The sequence below is a fragment of the Lycium barbarum genome, chromosome 12 (assembly GCF_019175385.1).
Source record: "Lycium barbarum isolate Lr01 chromosome 12, ASM1917538v2, whole genome shotgun sequence".
In the NCBI taxonomy this organism is placed as follows: domain Eukaryota; kingdom Viridiplantae; phylum Streptophyta; class Magnoliopsida; order Solanales; family Solanaceae; genus Lycium; species Lycium barbarum.
In genome coordinates this window covers 76,930,370-76,947,814 of record NC_083348.1, presented here as the reverse complement: position 1 = coordinate 76,947,814, position 17,445 = coordinate 76,930,370, and positions in this window count along the sequence as shown.

Genomic DNA, 17,445 nt, shown 5'->3' with positions numbered 1-17,445 from the left:
TCAAGAAATAACTAAATTCAAAGTTCTTTTGTTTAAAAGTTGTAAGTAGAGAGTAGGTAAATTGACACTTGAGAGTGTAAATTTGATAAATATATTATGAGTGAAGTAGTACTTGTGTACAAAGGATTCGACAGTAAATTTGAAGGATATTAGGGGAGAAAATGCCAAAAGAGCGATGTCCAAAATAGATCGTTGCTTTGAGGACCCATGTGAGCCATAGACTGGAAAAATATGGAAAAGTTGTGGAGTGGATCGGATCGGATCCTATCCTTATCTTATCTTTGTACTCCAAATTATGGGAAGATTGTGAAACAAAGTATATCAAGAAGATTTGAAATTTGATTTAGGGGCTCGAAAGTCATTTTTTTGCGCGGATTGCCCTTCTTTTGGGGTGGTCTTTAAATTTTGTCTTATATTTGTGGTCTTTAAACTATGCCCCTCATATTGCTGGTCTTTAATTTTTGTCCTTCGCATTGCAACTCTGAGCGTTCACGCTTCACGCAGAAATCATGAGGTTTTGAGTTCGAACCCCCGCTCAAGCATAAATTAAAAAAAAAAATTGCAAGGCAAGGTTTGGGTCGCGTGTATGCCGGATGTATGCCGGACCCGACATACACTTGTTAAGGAATTACCAAATTTATGCCGGACCCGGCATACTCATGCCTTATGGGCAGACTTGGCATAAGTATGTCGGATCCAGCATAACTTTGGTAATTTCTTAACAAGTTTATACCGGTGGGGGCATACTTTTAATGGGCAAACTTTTATGCCGGACCCGGCATAAACTTGTGAAGGAATTACCAAAGTTATGCTGGACTCGGCATACTTATGCCAAGTCTGCCCATAAGGCATAAGTATGCCGGGTCCGGCATAACTTTGGTAATTCCTTAACAAGTTTATGCCGGCGGAGGCATACTTTTAATGGGCAAACTTTTATGCCGGACCCGGCATAAACTTGTGAAGGAATTACCAAAGTTATGCTGGACCCGGCATAACTTTGGTAATTCCTTCACAAGTGTATGCCGGTGGGGCATAGGGAAATTTAAACTCTGCCTTGCGATTTTTTTTTAAAAATTTTGACTGTGTGGGGTTCGAACCTGGAACCCATGGGTTTTGGCCGAAGGGCAAAATTTAAAGATTTCAAATATGAGGGGTAAAATTTAAAGACCACCCCAAAAAAAGAATTGCCCCTCGAAAGTTGTAGGCTTTGTTATCTTTTTTTTTTTTTTGCGCGGATTGTCCTTCATTTGGGGTAGTCTTTAATTTTTGTCCTTCAAATTGGTGGTATATAATTTTTGTCCTTCGCCTAATATCCCGAAGTTCTTAGTTCGAATCCCAACTCGGTAAAAAAAATAAGAAATTTTCGCAAGGCAGACTTTTGGATTCGCAAGGTAATTTTACCTTCAAAACTCTGCCTTAAGGCAGAATTTTAACTTCAGGCTAAAATTCTGCGCAGAGTTTTGCCTTCAAAATTCTATCTTAGACAAAAATTAAAAACCACCCCAGCGAAAGACAATCCTGCAAATCGCCCCTTTATTATTAAGAAGTAGGCTGATACATAAGGGACTTGCAATGGATTGGACAAATCAGTCCAATTGAACATTTGGAAAAAACGCGGATTGCCCTTCAAACGCGCTGGTCTTTAATTTTTGTCCCTCAAATTGCTGATCTTTAATTTTTGTCCTACGCTTAAAAAAGCGTCCGAAAATACCCCGAGGTTCTAAATTTGAACCCTAGCTCAATTAAAAAAAAAATCGCAAGGTAAGGTTTCGTGAAAGTTAGGCCTTATAAGGTATAACTTAGTTTTGCTGTAGTTCCAAGTTAGGTCTTATAAGGCATAACTTTTGTAGTTATATAGAAATTAGCCTTAGGCATAACATTTATATAGAAACTATGCCTTAAGGCATAACTTGCCTTACGAATTTTCTTTTTTTACTTTGCTGGAATTCTACAGAAGTTAGGCCTTAAGGTCTAACTTTTACCTAAATAGGCCTAATTTGTGACGAAATTCTGTCTTGCGATTTTTTTTTTATACTCTGTTGGGGTTCGAACCCAGAATCTCAGGGATACTTTTGGCCACTTAAAGCGTCAAAGGATAAAAATTAAAGACCACCCCAAATAAGGTATTTGTGCGAATGACCAAAAAAAATAAGAAAAGATCAGAAGATGTAATGTTGAGAAACAATAACTCCATCTTAGTTTTCCATATCCGGGTTTTTTTTTCTTTTCATTTACACAAATTTTATGTGTTAGTTCATAATTTTATTTAGTCTTCTACATTTGAAATTTAAAAGTAGAAAATCCGTGAGGTTTACGCTGCCCCACGTCTTAAAGTTACATCTCGCCTCGTAGCGGCTATAAATAAGAGTCCGGAACCAAAATAATCTCAGAAATTTTTTTTTGAACCAAACTACTCCAACAAAAAACAAAGTTACAAAACTGTCTTTAGCTCAGTAAATTACTGCGCTAGAGCGCTTAACTGGGACGGCACCATTAAGTGCTTTAGCGCAGTAATTTACGGTGCTAAAGGGGTCCCTGTTTTTTTTTTTTTTTTTTTTTTTGCCCTTTTGGTTAACCTCTCTTTCATTACACTTTTTAATGTACTTTGACCATAGATTAATCATGCTTCGGGACCCCGAAACTTCAATATTTTATATAGAACCCTACTTATTTTTGTGCGATTAATAAGGTAGGCTCAATACATCAAGGATAAGAAAATCTTCGAATTGCTGTTTTAGTGGTTGAAAAGTGTTCGAACGCCATTTTTGTTTGAAGGCTTGGTGTCATTAGCTTTAAGTTCTTTATGAATACTTAAACTTGTTCATTAATAATAAACCAAAAGTAGTAAAAATACAATCATCAAAAAAAAAAAAATACATTCATCAATTCATGCCCTTGAGTTGATGAAAAACTAAACATACTAATATTCTTCAAAATAACAACATCATCATAAATTAAACTTAAAACTAAAATCACAACATTCTTAAGCATCATCAGAATAGAAGTCCTCAATATCGTCCTCAGAAAAATATTGGCGGTTTCTTAAGACACATCTTTTTTCAGTAGATGTTAGTTCTTCACCGGTTGATGATGCTTGTTCTTCGGCCAACTTTAGCATGTAAAATCTACATCGTCTTGCCAGCATTCGGTTGTTTTCTTTTCTAATCATTTGCACGGCAAGCTCGCAAGTTTCTAGACCTACTTGAGGCATGGTTATGGGGTACCTTGTTGGGATTGGAGCGTTGAGATTTTTCAAGTCACCAACAAGACGTTCTGATTTGGCAAGCTGATGTGACCATTCTCGGCGTAAACCGCAATAATATTCTCGGGGATCTGAATATTTCACACTGCAGAAATCATCATTACGCTTTATAAAAATGTGGGGATTTAGCTCATCTAGTTTGAAATCACTGGTATCGCTCGAAAAACTGCTATGATTTAAACTCTCATCATCACTGCTATTTGGTTCTTTTGGAAGGAGTAAAGACCAAGCTCAGATTCTACTACCCGACATTGAATACGTTGTAGTCTAATAACAAAAGAAAGCGCTACTTATATAGTTGCAAACCCCCATGTACTCCTAGTTGGGGGGGGGGGGGGGGTCTTTATGACCCTACCTACTTACTTTATATAAAAAAAATATTAATCTTCATCGGACATCTCACAGTCCGAATCCCACATGGATCTAAATCTTGTGCTACCATGTACACCATATTCTACCCTACGGTAACCTATTTGCATCCGATTATTCTCTTTGCGAAAACGGTTAAGAGCAAAATTATACTCTTGTGGAGTTCCACGAGGCATTGACATAGCACATTTTTTTTGGCGTTTAAGCCCTACTGACGCTAACTTTTGCTCCAGTGCTGCAGCCTCCCTAACACGCCAATTCCACTCCTCTGTCATCATATTGTTGTAATGTTGGTTGTATCTCTCGTTCGGGTTGTTTGAGTATTCAAAATCTTTACCCAATTCTCATGTCCTACCCATTGCGTCGAATATGTTTTCTGGAATGAACGATATAACACGACTAACATCTCTAAATTGGTCAAAAAATGACATAGTAACTCAATTTTGTGTGGTTGGTAACTATTCGTCAAATTACGTTATATAACACTTAAAGTTTGATTCGAATTATGACGTTTTTCTGTATGACAGTTGAGGTGACAACATATTGCGGCAGTATAGCGCAGTAAAATACTGTGTTATGACAGAATAACGCAGTAATTTACTGCATTATACGTATATAACGCAGTAATTTACTGCGTTATGTCAGAATAACGCAGTATTTTACTGCGCTATTCTGCCAGGGACTGATATAGCGCGGTTAATTCATGTGTTATGAAACACTCCCTACTTAATTTGATTTGACATAACACTGCAAGACACACTAATTGCATGCATGTCGTTGGTTCAATATTCAAACTTCAAATCTTATTAATACAGATTTCAAATGAGAGAAAAAAATCTAAGTTTCATCCAATTTTTAACACAAATTCTAAGTTTCATCCAGTTTTTGCATTTTGTATTCCTCCTAAATTAGTCAAAAAATGGAAGATGTTCCAAAAATTAGAGTTTCTTTATTCTGGGACGGACAAATTATATTCGAGGAAAATAATTTGCGCTATGATTCTCCCCCAAAATACCATGTTAAGTTTCCACTTGACTTCAAATTCTCAAAACTACTCCAAGCCTTGCATAATAGACTACAAGTTAGTAGGAGTGATTTTGATTTAAATATAATTGGAAAATATCCAATTTCATTTACGCCGCAAGGTGTAACTAGTTATGGACAGTGGTACATTCAAGACGATGGTTTTTTGACGGATTATTTGAAGGCGCCTTATGATTATAGGGAATGCATAACTTTAAACGTCCTTGAAATGTACATAGAGAAGGTCCCCATTAATCGACTTGAATTCATGGCTAGGGCTCCTCGAGCCCGAAATAGACCTCGTCGGGAAGCCCCGTCTAGAATTCAGGCCGAAGTCACTCAAGCGGAACCTACTTATGAACACAATTACCCTGACATGAGTACTTATGAAGGCATTTTGATGAGTCAAATGCTTCTGGATAGTTTAAGTCAGCAATTTGATGAGCAGTGGTAAATATTCATTTTTTACATTATTATTATTATTATTATTATTATTATTATTATTATTATTATTATGTGTAGCGGCACTTGAATGCTACTAATGATGTCATTAAATTATTTAGGAGTTATACACCTGATATGGATCATATCGGATGGTCCCCTCAATCGGGAAGGATGAATCAGGTTGGAACATCCTCAGCCTATCCAACTACTCGAAACGATGGTCCTTCATCAAGTTCCGGTGCAGTTGATTACTATCGGTACGTCTATTTTTTTTAACATCAATAGTATTATTTGATGTGTAGTAGTTAAAATACTCTACTTTCTTATGTAGGGAGAATGTGGTGGTTGCGCCAAATTATAGGCAAAGACCTGCTATGGATGGTCCAGATTATCCGAATTATATAATGACATCATCGAGCGATAGTGAGGAAATACCTAATGCGGAGGAAAGTGACGATGAGCCAAGTGAGGATGAGGTTGAGGTTGGAACTAATCCTCAATATCAAGTAGAACTGTTGCAAGACATGATGAACAGTCCGGCACACCAGGAGGAACTAAATTCACAGCAACCATTTGAACAGCAAGAGTCGACTCCGGTTCAGCCACAAAGCCATTTTCAACAGCAAGAGTCGACCCCGATTCAGTGGCATGCCGATGAGATCCCCTATCTTGATCATCTTCAAGATCGCCCGGATGCCTTTGTCTTTACTAGGGATGATGATCATATTCGGCGAAGTTTGTGGAAAAATCCAGTGGATCTTTTAAAACAAAAGGCTCATATTGAAAAATGCATGATTTTCAGCTCGAAAAAATCATTGCAAAGGGCTGTTAAGATTTATTGCATTCAGGGGATGAGGGAGTTTAAAGTTGACGATTCCACACGAAAACTTTGGCGATTGGTCTGCAAGCGAAAATATCAAGCTGCGAATGGATGCTCCGTGATAAGGAAACTGCTGAAAAGATGTGAACTATTTCAAAGTTCTACACAAAGCATACCGGTGATATGGGTGACCTCCCAGATGATCATTACAATCTAGATACCAATATGATTGCTTGTGTGTTAGTTGGCGACATTGGAAAAAACCCAAGGTATCCCCTTCGCCTAGTTTTTTTTTTTCGGTGTTAATATAATGTTCCTCGTTGCTATATGCTGATATTTCAACTTATTCAGGTTCCCTATTAAAGATTGTATTACAGCCGTCCTGAAAGTATATAGCAAAACTGTCAGTAGGGGGAAGGCGTATCTTGGGCGTAGGCGTGCACATGAGATAGTCTACGGCATTTGGGAGGGCTCTTTCAAGAACTTGCCGAGATACATGGCGGCTCTACAACACTTCAATCATGGTACTGTTGTTGAATGGAAATTCAAATCGAAGCCTGGTGTGCCCGGTAATATTTTTGAGTTTGTGTTTTGGGCATTCAAACCATGCATTGATGATTTTTCCTATTATCGGCCTGTAATATCAATAGATGGAGCACATGTGTACGGGGTATATGACATAAAGCTGCTAATTGCAGTTGGAATGGATGCAAATGGAGCTATATTCCCTCTAGCTTTTACAATTGCAGCTAATGAGAACATTAGTACGCGGGGTATATTTTTGGACTACTTAAGGCAACACGTTATTAAGGATCGCATGGGAATATGTGTGATCTCAGACAGAAATGCTGGCATATTGCACAATATGTTCAATTTGCAGGGGTGGCAGCCACCCTTTGCCTACCATCGTTATTGTTTAAGGCATTTGAAGGCAAACTTCCAAAAGGCATATCGAATCCCAGCACTTTGCAATTGGATGTGGGCGGCTGCAACAGAGCATCAGGAGAAGAAGTTTAACCTGCAGATGGACATTATTAGGCGGGCGAATGAGGAAGCCTTCCACTGGTTGAATGCAATTGATAAAGACAAATGGACATTACATCAGGATGAAGGTAGGGGGTGGGGTATACTGACAACAAACAGCTCTGAGTCATTCAATGGTTTGTTGAAATCTACACGGGGACTACCCGTCACTGCAATGGTGAGAATGACTTTTAAGCAGGTTATAGAGCGGTTCGTCAGTAGATCAAAAGAGGCCAAAGCACATGCAACAGCAGGTCTAAGATGGATGCCAAAACCGTCACAACTGTTCGAGTACCACAAATATAAGGCTCAGATACATGACCGGATGGAGTACAACTCTGCAGAGCGCATATTTGAACTCACAACAAGTGTGCACCAAGGTAAAGGAGGTAACGTCCACACAATTTGTGGGATTCCAAGAACATGCACATGCGGCAAGTGACAATCATATCATATGTCATGTTCTCATGCCTTCAAGTGTTTTATTGTAATGGGAAAGAACGCCTCCGCGTACATGGCTGAGGAATATACAGTTGAAAATTATGCAAGAACGTATGCTGGAAGCTTCTACCCACTTGGTAGTGAGAGTTATTGGCCACCGGATCCATTTTCAATGATTGCAAATAAAGCATTTATCCGTAAATTCAAAAAGAAAGCATACTCCTGTATTCATATGTTATACCCCATTTAAACGGGTTAAAGTAGGGTACAACATATTGGAGATTCTTAAATTGCTTGATTTTAAGGAGTCGCCACCTAATTAGTTTATTGGTGAATTAGGACACCTAAATATTAACTAAGGCAAAGTCAAACTAAACCTCTATTAATGGTCTGCTTAATCAGCGTGATTCTAGGTAAGGGTTCTAAATTATCCTAAAGAGAGGGCTTAGGCATCCTTTAGAATCCGTTAACTACGGTTATCCGATCAAACTTAGGTTAATTAATTAATGCTAAATATAGTATTTAAATTCTAAGAAAATGGCTTGTAAATGTTGCTAAGGTTTTAAAGGAAAATATGATAATACTATTTAAAATAAGACTTATAAATATTGCTAAGGCTTTAAATAAAAATGCTATTTTAAAATATGACTTGTAGAATAATTTGCATAAAAGGAGACTTCAAATGCTATTTAAAATAAACTTATAAATATTGCTAAGGCTTTAAATAATAATGCTATTTAAAATAAGACTTATAAAATGTTGCGAAGCTTTAAAGAGAAAAATATAATAATGCTATTTAAGTAATACTTATAAATGTTGTTAATGCTTTAAATAGAAATACAATAATGTTATTTAAAATAATATTTGTAGCAGATATAATGATTTGCATAAAAGAAGACTCTAAATACTATTGAAAGCAAGTTTGAAAATATAATGGTTTGCATATAAGTAATAGGTTTTAGCAAATTTGAAGATGCAACAAAAATCCAGCTTTATTTTTTTATAAATATGATGCAAAAGGACGTGAGTTTTCTTTCTCTTTTATTAACTTTATTTAACTATGCTTAATTAGGATGATGTGTAATTAAATCAAACTTGCAATACCTAAATTCATATATTTTTTTCATATCCACGGTACATCAAATCTCTAAGGTGATAAAGAAACGGAAAGTAATTCTCTAGTTCAAGGCACGTGTTCTCATTATTGAAAATCAATGATTCTAGTAAAGATAAATATTATAAATAACGTAAGTAATTTTAAAATAAATATTATAGATAACGTAAATAATCTTAAGATAAATATTGTAAATGATTTTAACGTAAAAATGAAGCTCATGGAATTAACTATTAGTTTCCCCTTTAAATTAACTACCCATTATTTCTAAAACTATCCATACTAATTCCCCTATAATTCATCTAAGCTAAGTGAAAACAAAAATAAGATGAAGTGTTAGTCAAACAATCAAATACACAAAGATAATAAAATGACGGAAATATAAAGAAGTTCAAATGGGCTTGGCCCATTTAGGACGCTGCTATCGTTGCTGTTGTTATGGGCCTTGGCCCAGAATTCTTTTTTTAATTTTTGTTGTGGGTGGGCTGACTCGAGAGGAGACAATGTTGGGATTTAGCCCAACACCGAATGCGGAAAAGGACGAGTCCCTCGGACTCGTATGCGATGGTCATGCATAAAATGAAAGGAAAGGATTAGTACATAATCAATAAATAAGGCCAAACACATATATAATGTAAATTCCAATTAGACACATCAGCAGGTCTAAAATATATTCCAAAACAGTCCTTCGGCCAAAACTTCCACAAATTTAGCTTATCCAAATGGCATGCTAAACATAAATCATTTCTCAACGTGTGGGTACAAAGTACAAACGGACAGGTTATCAAAGAGTTAAACTCAAAATCCCAATAACATCGAACTCCTCAGCTTTCGAACACTAGTTTTCTCAAAAAAAGAACCTAACTTCTTTTAAAGGGAATTAGTCATTCTAATAGTGTTAATGATCCTACTGATTCTAGAACAGCAAGAGAAGGAGAGACATGATGTTTTATACATTGTTCTGGAGTTCCTATAAATGAGGTTGAGATAAACTCAACACTTACTCACAATTCAACCAAAATAGATAATCAGAGGAAAACAAACGTGTAGGGTAAAAAAAAAAAAACTGCTTCTGAAAGGATCAAACAGAACTTCAAATTAACCGAGTATCACATTAAGATTATAGTTCCAACTGAACATGGCAGGAACATTTTAAGGATTCATACATTTTTTTTTAATCCATGGATGACCTTAACATAGCAAAATATCGTATAACAATCAAATAAACCATGGTTTCAGCCTAAATTACATTCAATTCTCTAAAAAAAAAAAAAAAAAAACACAGCAAGCTATTTAAAGACGAACTGAACTAGACCTTAAACCAAATAAAATCATGTCTCAAGTTAGCAAAGCAAAACACTAACAATAAGATAGCTTGAATGGTTACTTAACATGAAAATCTAATTCTAACATAAGGAAATACCAAAATCTAAAAGGGATGAATGTTACTCTTCTACTTTAACATAATAGAGGTTTGACACTTAAGATCCAAACATATTTAGATTATGCTATGCTAAAGATAAGCCCTTAATCAGTAACTTCATTTTTTAAAATACTCAATGAGTGATCAAGACTAGACCAGCCATTTACTCAATATCTAAGCAGCCAACGTGACTTAAGCTATCAAATGCCAGACAACCACTCACTAGTCCTATACGGATCAGGTAAACCTTCAAACAGGCTACATAAGCATTCTCAGCGATTTTGACTAATCAAGACATCCAAGCCAGCACAATGCAATCACACTATTCACTTACACAAATCGACAAATCCCTAATGGATAGAGTGCTAAATGCAGGAGCAGAAACAGCATACACTTCTATAATTTATATGAGCTCACACAATTCCAACAAAACCATACACAGGTCGATTTTAACTCATTAACTTAACTAACATGCAGCCAGATTCAAGTGATTTAAGACCAAACATATACTTAATAAAATTTGAAATAATAATATCTAACCCATGCCATATAATAACTGAACTGAACAACTATTTAAAACATGCTTAACCATAAAACATATTAACCTAACAAATAATCAACTACAAATAACTAAAGAAGCCGAATAATAATAAAAAAAATGCAAAATAAAGGAAAGGGGGAGTTACTGACCTTCTTCGGGTGCAGCGAACAGGGTGCGGGGTTTCGATATCCACTCGAATGCTACCAACACCAAGTTTGTATAGATTCGAACCAATACCCAGGGCAAAAGGAAACAAAAAGAGGGAATTTAGATTTTTGACTCGGTATTAAAACAAATACCACTGCTAACAGAACTAGTATTTTAGGGGATTCTAAGCAGCTAAAAGGATTCTTTTCAGGGGGTTATGAGACGGCAAAAAAAAGACTCTAATTTTGTAAAGGAATTTCCAGGCGGCTCGAAGAACTTTAATTTTTTAGGGGATTTCTGCGACTTCAAAAACCTCTCACTCAACTGGTTAAGAAGCCAATATTTATAGGGCTTAGATTAGGGTTTTTTTTGGAGTTCAAAGATTTGGGCGGGATCTTTAGGTCAAAACGCTCCACCCCAAATCAACGTTCGTATTTCAAATCCTTGGTCAGAAAAAGAAAGAAGTGGACAAATATAATTAAAATTCCCGTACCCGAAAATAAAAAAGAGAACTGATAAAAACTGATTTGAAGTCGCAAGTAGACAAAGCTCATTAAGGGATTCAGATTGAAGCAGAGGAGAAGGAATAAGAAAACAAAACCTTACCCCCTTTCAATGGTTGAATCCGGATGCGGGAAGGACGAACCATTAATGTCCTTCCCCAAAATGAGCATGCACGGTCTGATAGAAGTGAAAGGCGACTGCGATTTCGCCAGTTGGTCGATGAATAGAGAGGGAGTGAGGAGAGAGAGGAGCGGGAAGAGAGAGAAAGAGAGGGAGGCGGATCTGGAAAAGAATAGAAACCCTAGGCTTCATTTGTTTGAACGAGAATTGGGTCGGGTCGGGTCGTAACGTTGGGCTGGTCGGGGCGGTTCGTCTGGTTTAATGAATGGTGGGCTGGGTCAGTTTATTGGTGTGGGCTGTTGACAAATGGGCTGAGCTGAAATAATGTTAGTGGGTTGATGACCTTTGGACTAAAATATTTTCTCCTCATGCTATTTTGGGCTTTTAACTGTTACACCTCGAAAAATTTTCCGTTGGTACGCAAGTGAATGAACTAGTGATAAGTATGGGTGTATGATGTCCATGAGCAAGAAACGACGTTTGATGACCTTAGGCGAGATTTTAAAGGAATCCGACGTAAGACGAGAAAGTTGGCTAAGATAAGGCAAGGTGAGGTGAGCAATGCATGTGCATGGATATGGATGATTAAAATGAGAAGTCTAAGAAATATGGAGAGTTGTAGAATTGCAATCTGCCCAGTGGTCGTAAAGTGCAAATACGGACCGTAAACTGGTATACGGTCCGTAAACTGCCAGGTCGTAAACTGGCATGCAAAACTTCAACTTTCTGCCAGTTGAGGAAATGGTAAAATACGACCTGGTTTACGGACCGTAAAGTGATTTACGGCCCGTAAACCATGGTCGTAAATCACCATGGTTGCAATCTAAAGTTTCTGGTTCTGGAAATGGTTAAAGACGACCACGAGGGACAGTCCGTAAAATGCAATACGGGCCGTAAACTGCAATACGGGCCGTAAACCATGGTTTACGACCACTGTTCACTTCAACACAGATTTTTAAGTCATTAAATAAGGGGACCAAGACTTGTTTTATTTCATTTCTACATTACACTCCTTCTCTCTAAAACATCTCTCTACATCCATTATACAAGTTTTCAAGGATTATAAGTCATCAACAACATTAAACCAGTGAATCAAAAGTAAGGAAACCATCATAGGTGATCCAAGGTCAAGAAATCCAAATGGAGATAAACTAGGGTTTTGCTCCAAGTGGGGTATTATCAACTAAAGCTTGTTCCTACAACTTCTAAGGTAAGATTCATGATAGTTACATGATGTTTAAGGTATTGGAGAATTAAAATATATGGATTGTAGAAAATATGGTAAGATGGGTTATGAATGATGAATAGTGACATTCTGAGGAATAGTTTGAATTGAATCATGAATGTTGTTGTGTTGTGATATGAACATGTTATAAATGGTATTAAGATCATGAACTAGAAACTTTAGACGAATGGACGAAGTTGGGTGTTATGACCTTGAACATGGGTGAATTAGAAACAAATTGAGAAATCTAGACAATGTGGATAATGTGAATGACTAATGGTCATTGTTATGATATTAATGAAGGTAGAAACGCTAACATTGGAAGGGGACGTGCAAGTGTAGAATAGTCTGACGAAAAGGTATGTAAGGCTAACCCTTCTTTCATAAGGCATGGTTCTTGGCAAAATTCCTAATTCCTCTATATGAGCATGTTGTCTCCAAATGATTGATATTCCGAGCTCATAAGCTCACGATCCTTGATATGTACGACGATTGTACTACGCACCTCATATGACGAGTAAGCCTATGATATAGAAGTAACAATAATGATGATGATGGTAACGATAATGATATTAATAATGATGTTAAGGGTGCCTAAGGGCTATTATACTTATTTGTGCCTATGAAAGGCTATAATAAAACCCCGAGCTTATAACGCCGGGTAGAATATATGTATATGAATATGTATGGAGTATGTATACGATTACGAAACGCGCACACACCTCTGCAGACGGTACGGATAACCCTGAAGCCTTGGTAGGGCCAGGTATGAGTAACCTTGAGCCTTGGTTGGCCAAGTATGTATGAAACACCGATCCTACGAGGTCGGGTATGTTATGTAAATGCAATGTATATGAAATGACTATGTATATAACATGAATATGAATGTGATAAGACTATGTATATGAATACGAATAAGGACATGTATACAAATACGAGCACAAGTGTGGTACGAGCACTATTATGGGATACGGATGATGACGTATGTGTACTAATACGTATGAGAAATGGAAAGTCCATATGTAAGGCAAGTAAGTGCCATGACGATGATATTATTGTCTCCCCTCCTATGTTATCTCATATGTTGTTCATTATGCTTATATATCGATGTAGATCATGCTTTACATACTCAGTACATTCTTCGTACTGACGTCCTTTTGTTTGTGGACGCTGCGTCATGCCCGCAGGTGCACAGGGAGACAGACTTGATCCATAGCTGCTTATTCTGAGATCGCATAGCAGAGCTCCATTCCCTCGGAGCCAGAGCTTTTGGGTACTTATTCTTTTGCATATATGATTATGGGCATAGCGGGGTCCTGTCCCGCTCATGTGTTATGTCATACTCTTCTTAGAGGCTCGTAGTCACGTGTATATGTTTAGATATGTCTGGCCTTGTCGGCCCATGTTTTGTATATCATTTTGTCGGCCACGTTGGCCCATGTACATTTGATGTGGCCTAGATGCCAATTACGATATAACGGTAATGTCGCCCAAAGGGGCTAGTTTGATGAATGAAAGGAAATGCATATCTAATTATGTGGTCCACCTAGATGCGAGCATAAGATTAAGCTAAGGGGTGCCCGGGTGGGCTAGCACCGGGTGCTCGTCGCGGCCCCCTAGTCGGGTCGTGACATTAACAATTACATAAAAGACCTCCTTCCATTAACTATGTATTAAAGTGTGCCAAAATATTATTCAATATAAAAGTATGTATTTATTAGTACTCAGATAAAAAATGAAATTATATGACGTCTTAATAGCCGTGCGATAATATTTTTTTTTAAAAAGCTCAACAGTAAGTAAATGCTATTATTTAATTGCGTGAAAATAAATGCGATGCGTGTGCATGAGATGGTAAAAAATGCTGAAATGATTATAATGCAAATTATAATAATACTGGTAATAATAATAACGGTAGAAATAATAATAATAATAATAATAATAATAATAATAATAATAATAATAATGATAATAATGAGGTAGTAACGGTAATGATAAAATAACAATAGCTAATGGCTACAATAGGGCAATGAAACGTTGTTATAAATAATTATTTCTTAAATTGCCCAAAATATTAGAAGCATAAATAAATATTTTGGAGAGAGGCGGGACAAAATTGGGTGTCAACACGTAATGAAATGGATGTTCCATCGGGGAGATACACTCGAAAATGCTCATTTTGCAATTATGTTGGTCATGATAAGCGCAAGTATCCCTTACGACATGGTGGTTAAACTACATCTCGCGGTGGAAGTACCTCTCGTGGTGGAGGAAACTTTCGTGGTGGTAGATCTAGCAGTGGTGGCACATCTAGTGGTGGTGGCACATCTCGCGATGGTGGCACATCTCGCGGTGGTGGCGGAAGATCAACTCAAGGGCATTAATTGATGAATGTTTTTTAAGTTTTTTTCTTTCTTTGATGATTGTATTTTAAAAAGTTTGGGTTTCTTATTAATGAACAAGTTTAAGTATTTTCATATTGTTATGAATGATGCAATTTAATTATTTTGAGATTTGTATGAATGCTGCAATTTTGACTAAAAAATAGTAAACTTAAATCTAAACCCAAGTATTCGTAAAGAACTTAAAGCTAATGACACCAAGCCTTCAAACAAAAATGTCGTTCGAGCACTTTTCAACTACTAAAACGGCAATCCGAAGATTTTCTTATCCTTAATGTATTGAGCCTACCTTATTAATCGCACAAAATTAAGTAGGGTTCTATATAAAATATTGAAGTTTCGGGGTCCCGAAGCATGATTAATCTATGGTCAAAGTACGTTAAAAAGTGTAATGAAAGAGGGGTTAACCAAAAGGGCCAAAAAAATAAGGGACCCCTTTATTACTGCGCTAAAAGCAATTTTGTAACTTTTTTTTTTTCGTTGGGGTAGTTTGGTTCAAAAAAAAATTTCTGAGGTTATTTTGGTTCCGGACTCCTATAAATAGTCTTGCACAGCAGCCTTCGAAATAGCACACCAAAACTGAAATAACCAGTAGGAGAGAGGAGACTTATGGTAAAATTATTTGCTAGTACTTTGTGTTTACACAAACATATAATTTATCATGGTCAAAATATAAGTTAAGATGAGAATATGCATTAATTAATTATGATTTAGTTATAAATGTATACGTTAAGGCATGTGTCACATATTCAAGATTATATTAGTGTAAACATGTATGCGAGTAAGTTTTATAGGGCAATTTACTATAGTGGTAGCAAATCCAAACATACAAAGTCAAATTTAAATACTTATAATTAAGTAGATTTGAAGAACTTAAGCTAATAATTTTTTTAAAAATACATTAGCTTTCACTTTTTTTAAGGAAGAGAAAATATAAAAACGGCCATGTTGGACAAATTAAGTTACGACTCATTAGCCTACTTGGTCTAACACATTTTGATTGAAGCATACTTTAAATAAATTATCATGATCCGTTTATTAATTTGATTCATTTTTACCCTAACACGTGAATTTCCCACCGCTAATGTTAAAGCAATGCCAACAGGTTCATGCACGGGTATATAAGAATTGATTAAATGTTTGAATCTTTAATTAGATTATTATACTTTTGGGTACAATTTGGATTCTTCAGATGCAAAAGAACAAAACACAATACCTGAGAATACTTTCCCGTGAACTAAAACAGCTTTTTGCATGTGCCAACACTGTGCATTATACCAACAAGAACCACCAGTAAATTAACAGAAACAGTTCTGTTGGCACAAATTTAATAAGAGGATAAGAACAAATGTCCACATGAAGCATGAAATTTATACGTACTGACTACTGTGAGTTTGATTTTCTAATTGTTGGCTGGGGACCCATCATCCACATAAAATTTGTCTTTGTTGGTTCAGTGACCATGTTGGATCTTTTGTCTGCAATTTTTAACACACGAACCTTGTAAACCTGCACTTGAAAAGAAAAGAAGAAAAAATGTGATGCGAGATAAGACAGAGTTAAGATGCATAATGGGAGCGTAACAGAATTTAATCAATTACAAGGTACCCTTAATTAAAAGTTTTGAATTAGAGCTGCGAAAATGAAAATTTTCCCCTCGAATGAACCTTAGGCGACACGAAAAGTTAAATTAGTTGAGAGTTGAAACATCTGCTGAATTTTTTTTCTATCCAAAATTAATCGTATTTGTTTATTTATTTTGTAAATCCTCACAACCCTCTATATCTCAACTCAGATATTTAAATTTTAAACTTTGATAATGATATTTTTTTTCAATAAGACAAACTTTATGGTAAAAATATATGCCTGCATGATTGAAGCTATTATGACCATGCATGTTACCAAAAGTCCCCAAATTAGATGCACTAATTAATAAATCTCAAAAAGTTTCCATTTCTGAGACATCTTTTTCTAAAAGATAATTGACTAAATGCAACACAATTATTGAAGGCATTGGGCATACCAAATATCTGACCCATTATCATTGATAGGTTTTAGGGCATTTGACTTTTGTGTTCGACAGCAACCTTTTTCTCTCACCCCCACCCCCGGCCCCCACCTCCACTTTTTTTTTGTTTGAACAGCAGCGGAGCGGAATCAGAATTTTAATTAAGAGGATCCAAAAATATAAAGAAATAGACAAACAAAGAAGTCAAGGGGTTCAACTCTTACTATATACACATAAAAAATAATTGTCAGCTTATATATATAGTGTAATTTTTTGCCGAAGGATATTTAGATGAACCCCCTCAGTCCTTATTGGCTCCGCCCCTGCGTTTGAATGAGTTTGATTAATTTCTGGATAGAATTGAGGGTATGCAAATTGTTAATGAAGGATATAGATTAGAGATTTAGGGAAGACGTAAATATTAGAGAGTGTACAATTTTGCGACTAAGATGTTTTAATATATAATCTCAATACTTGTTCTGTATTATATGGCACGGTTCGATTAGATAAGAAGTTTTATTTTGGTACATAGGAGTATAAATTTACAATTAAATAATTAAATATCAGTTAGAAAGTTAG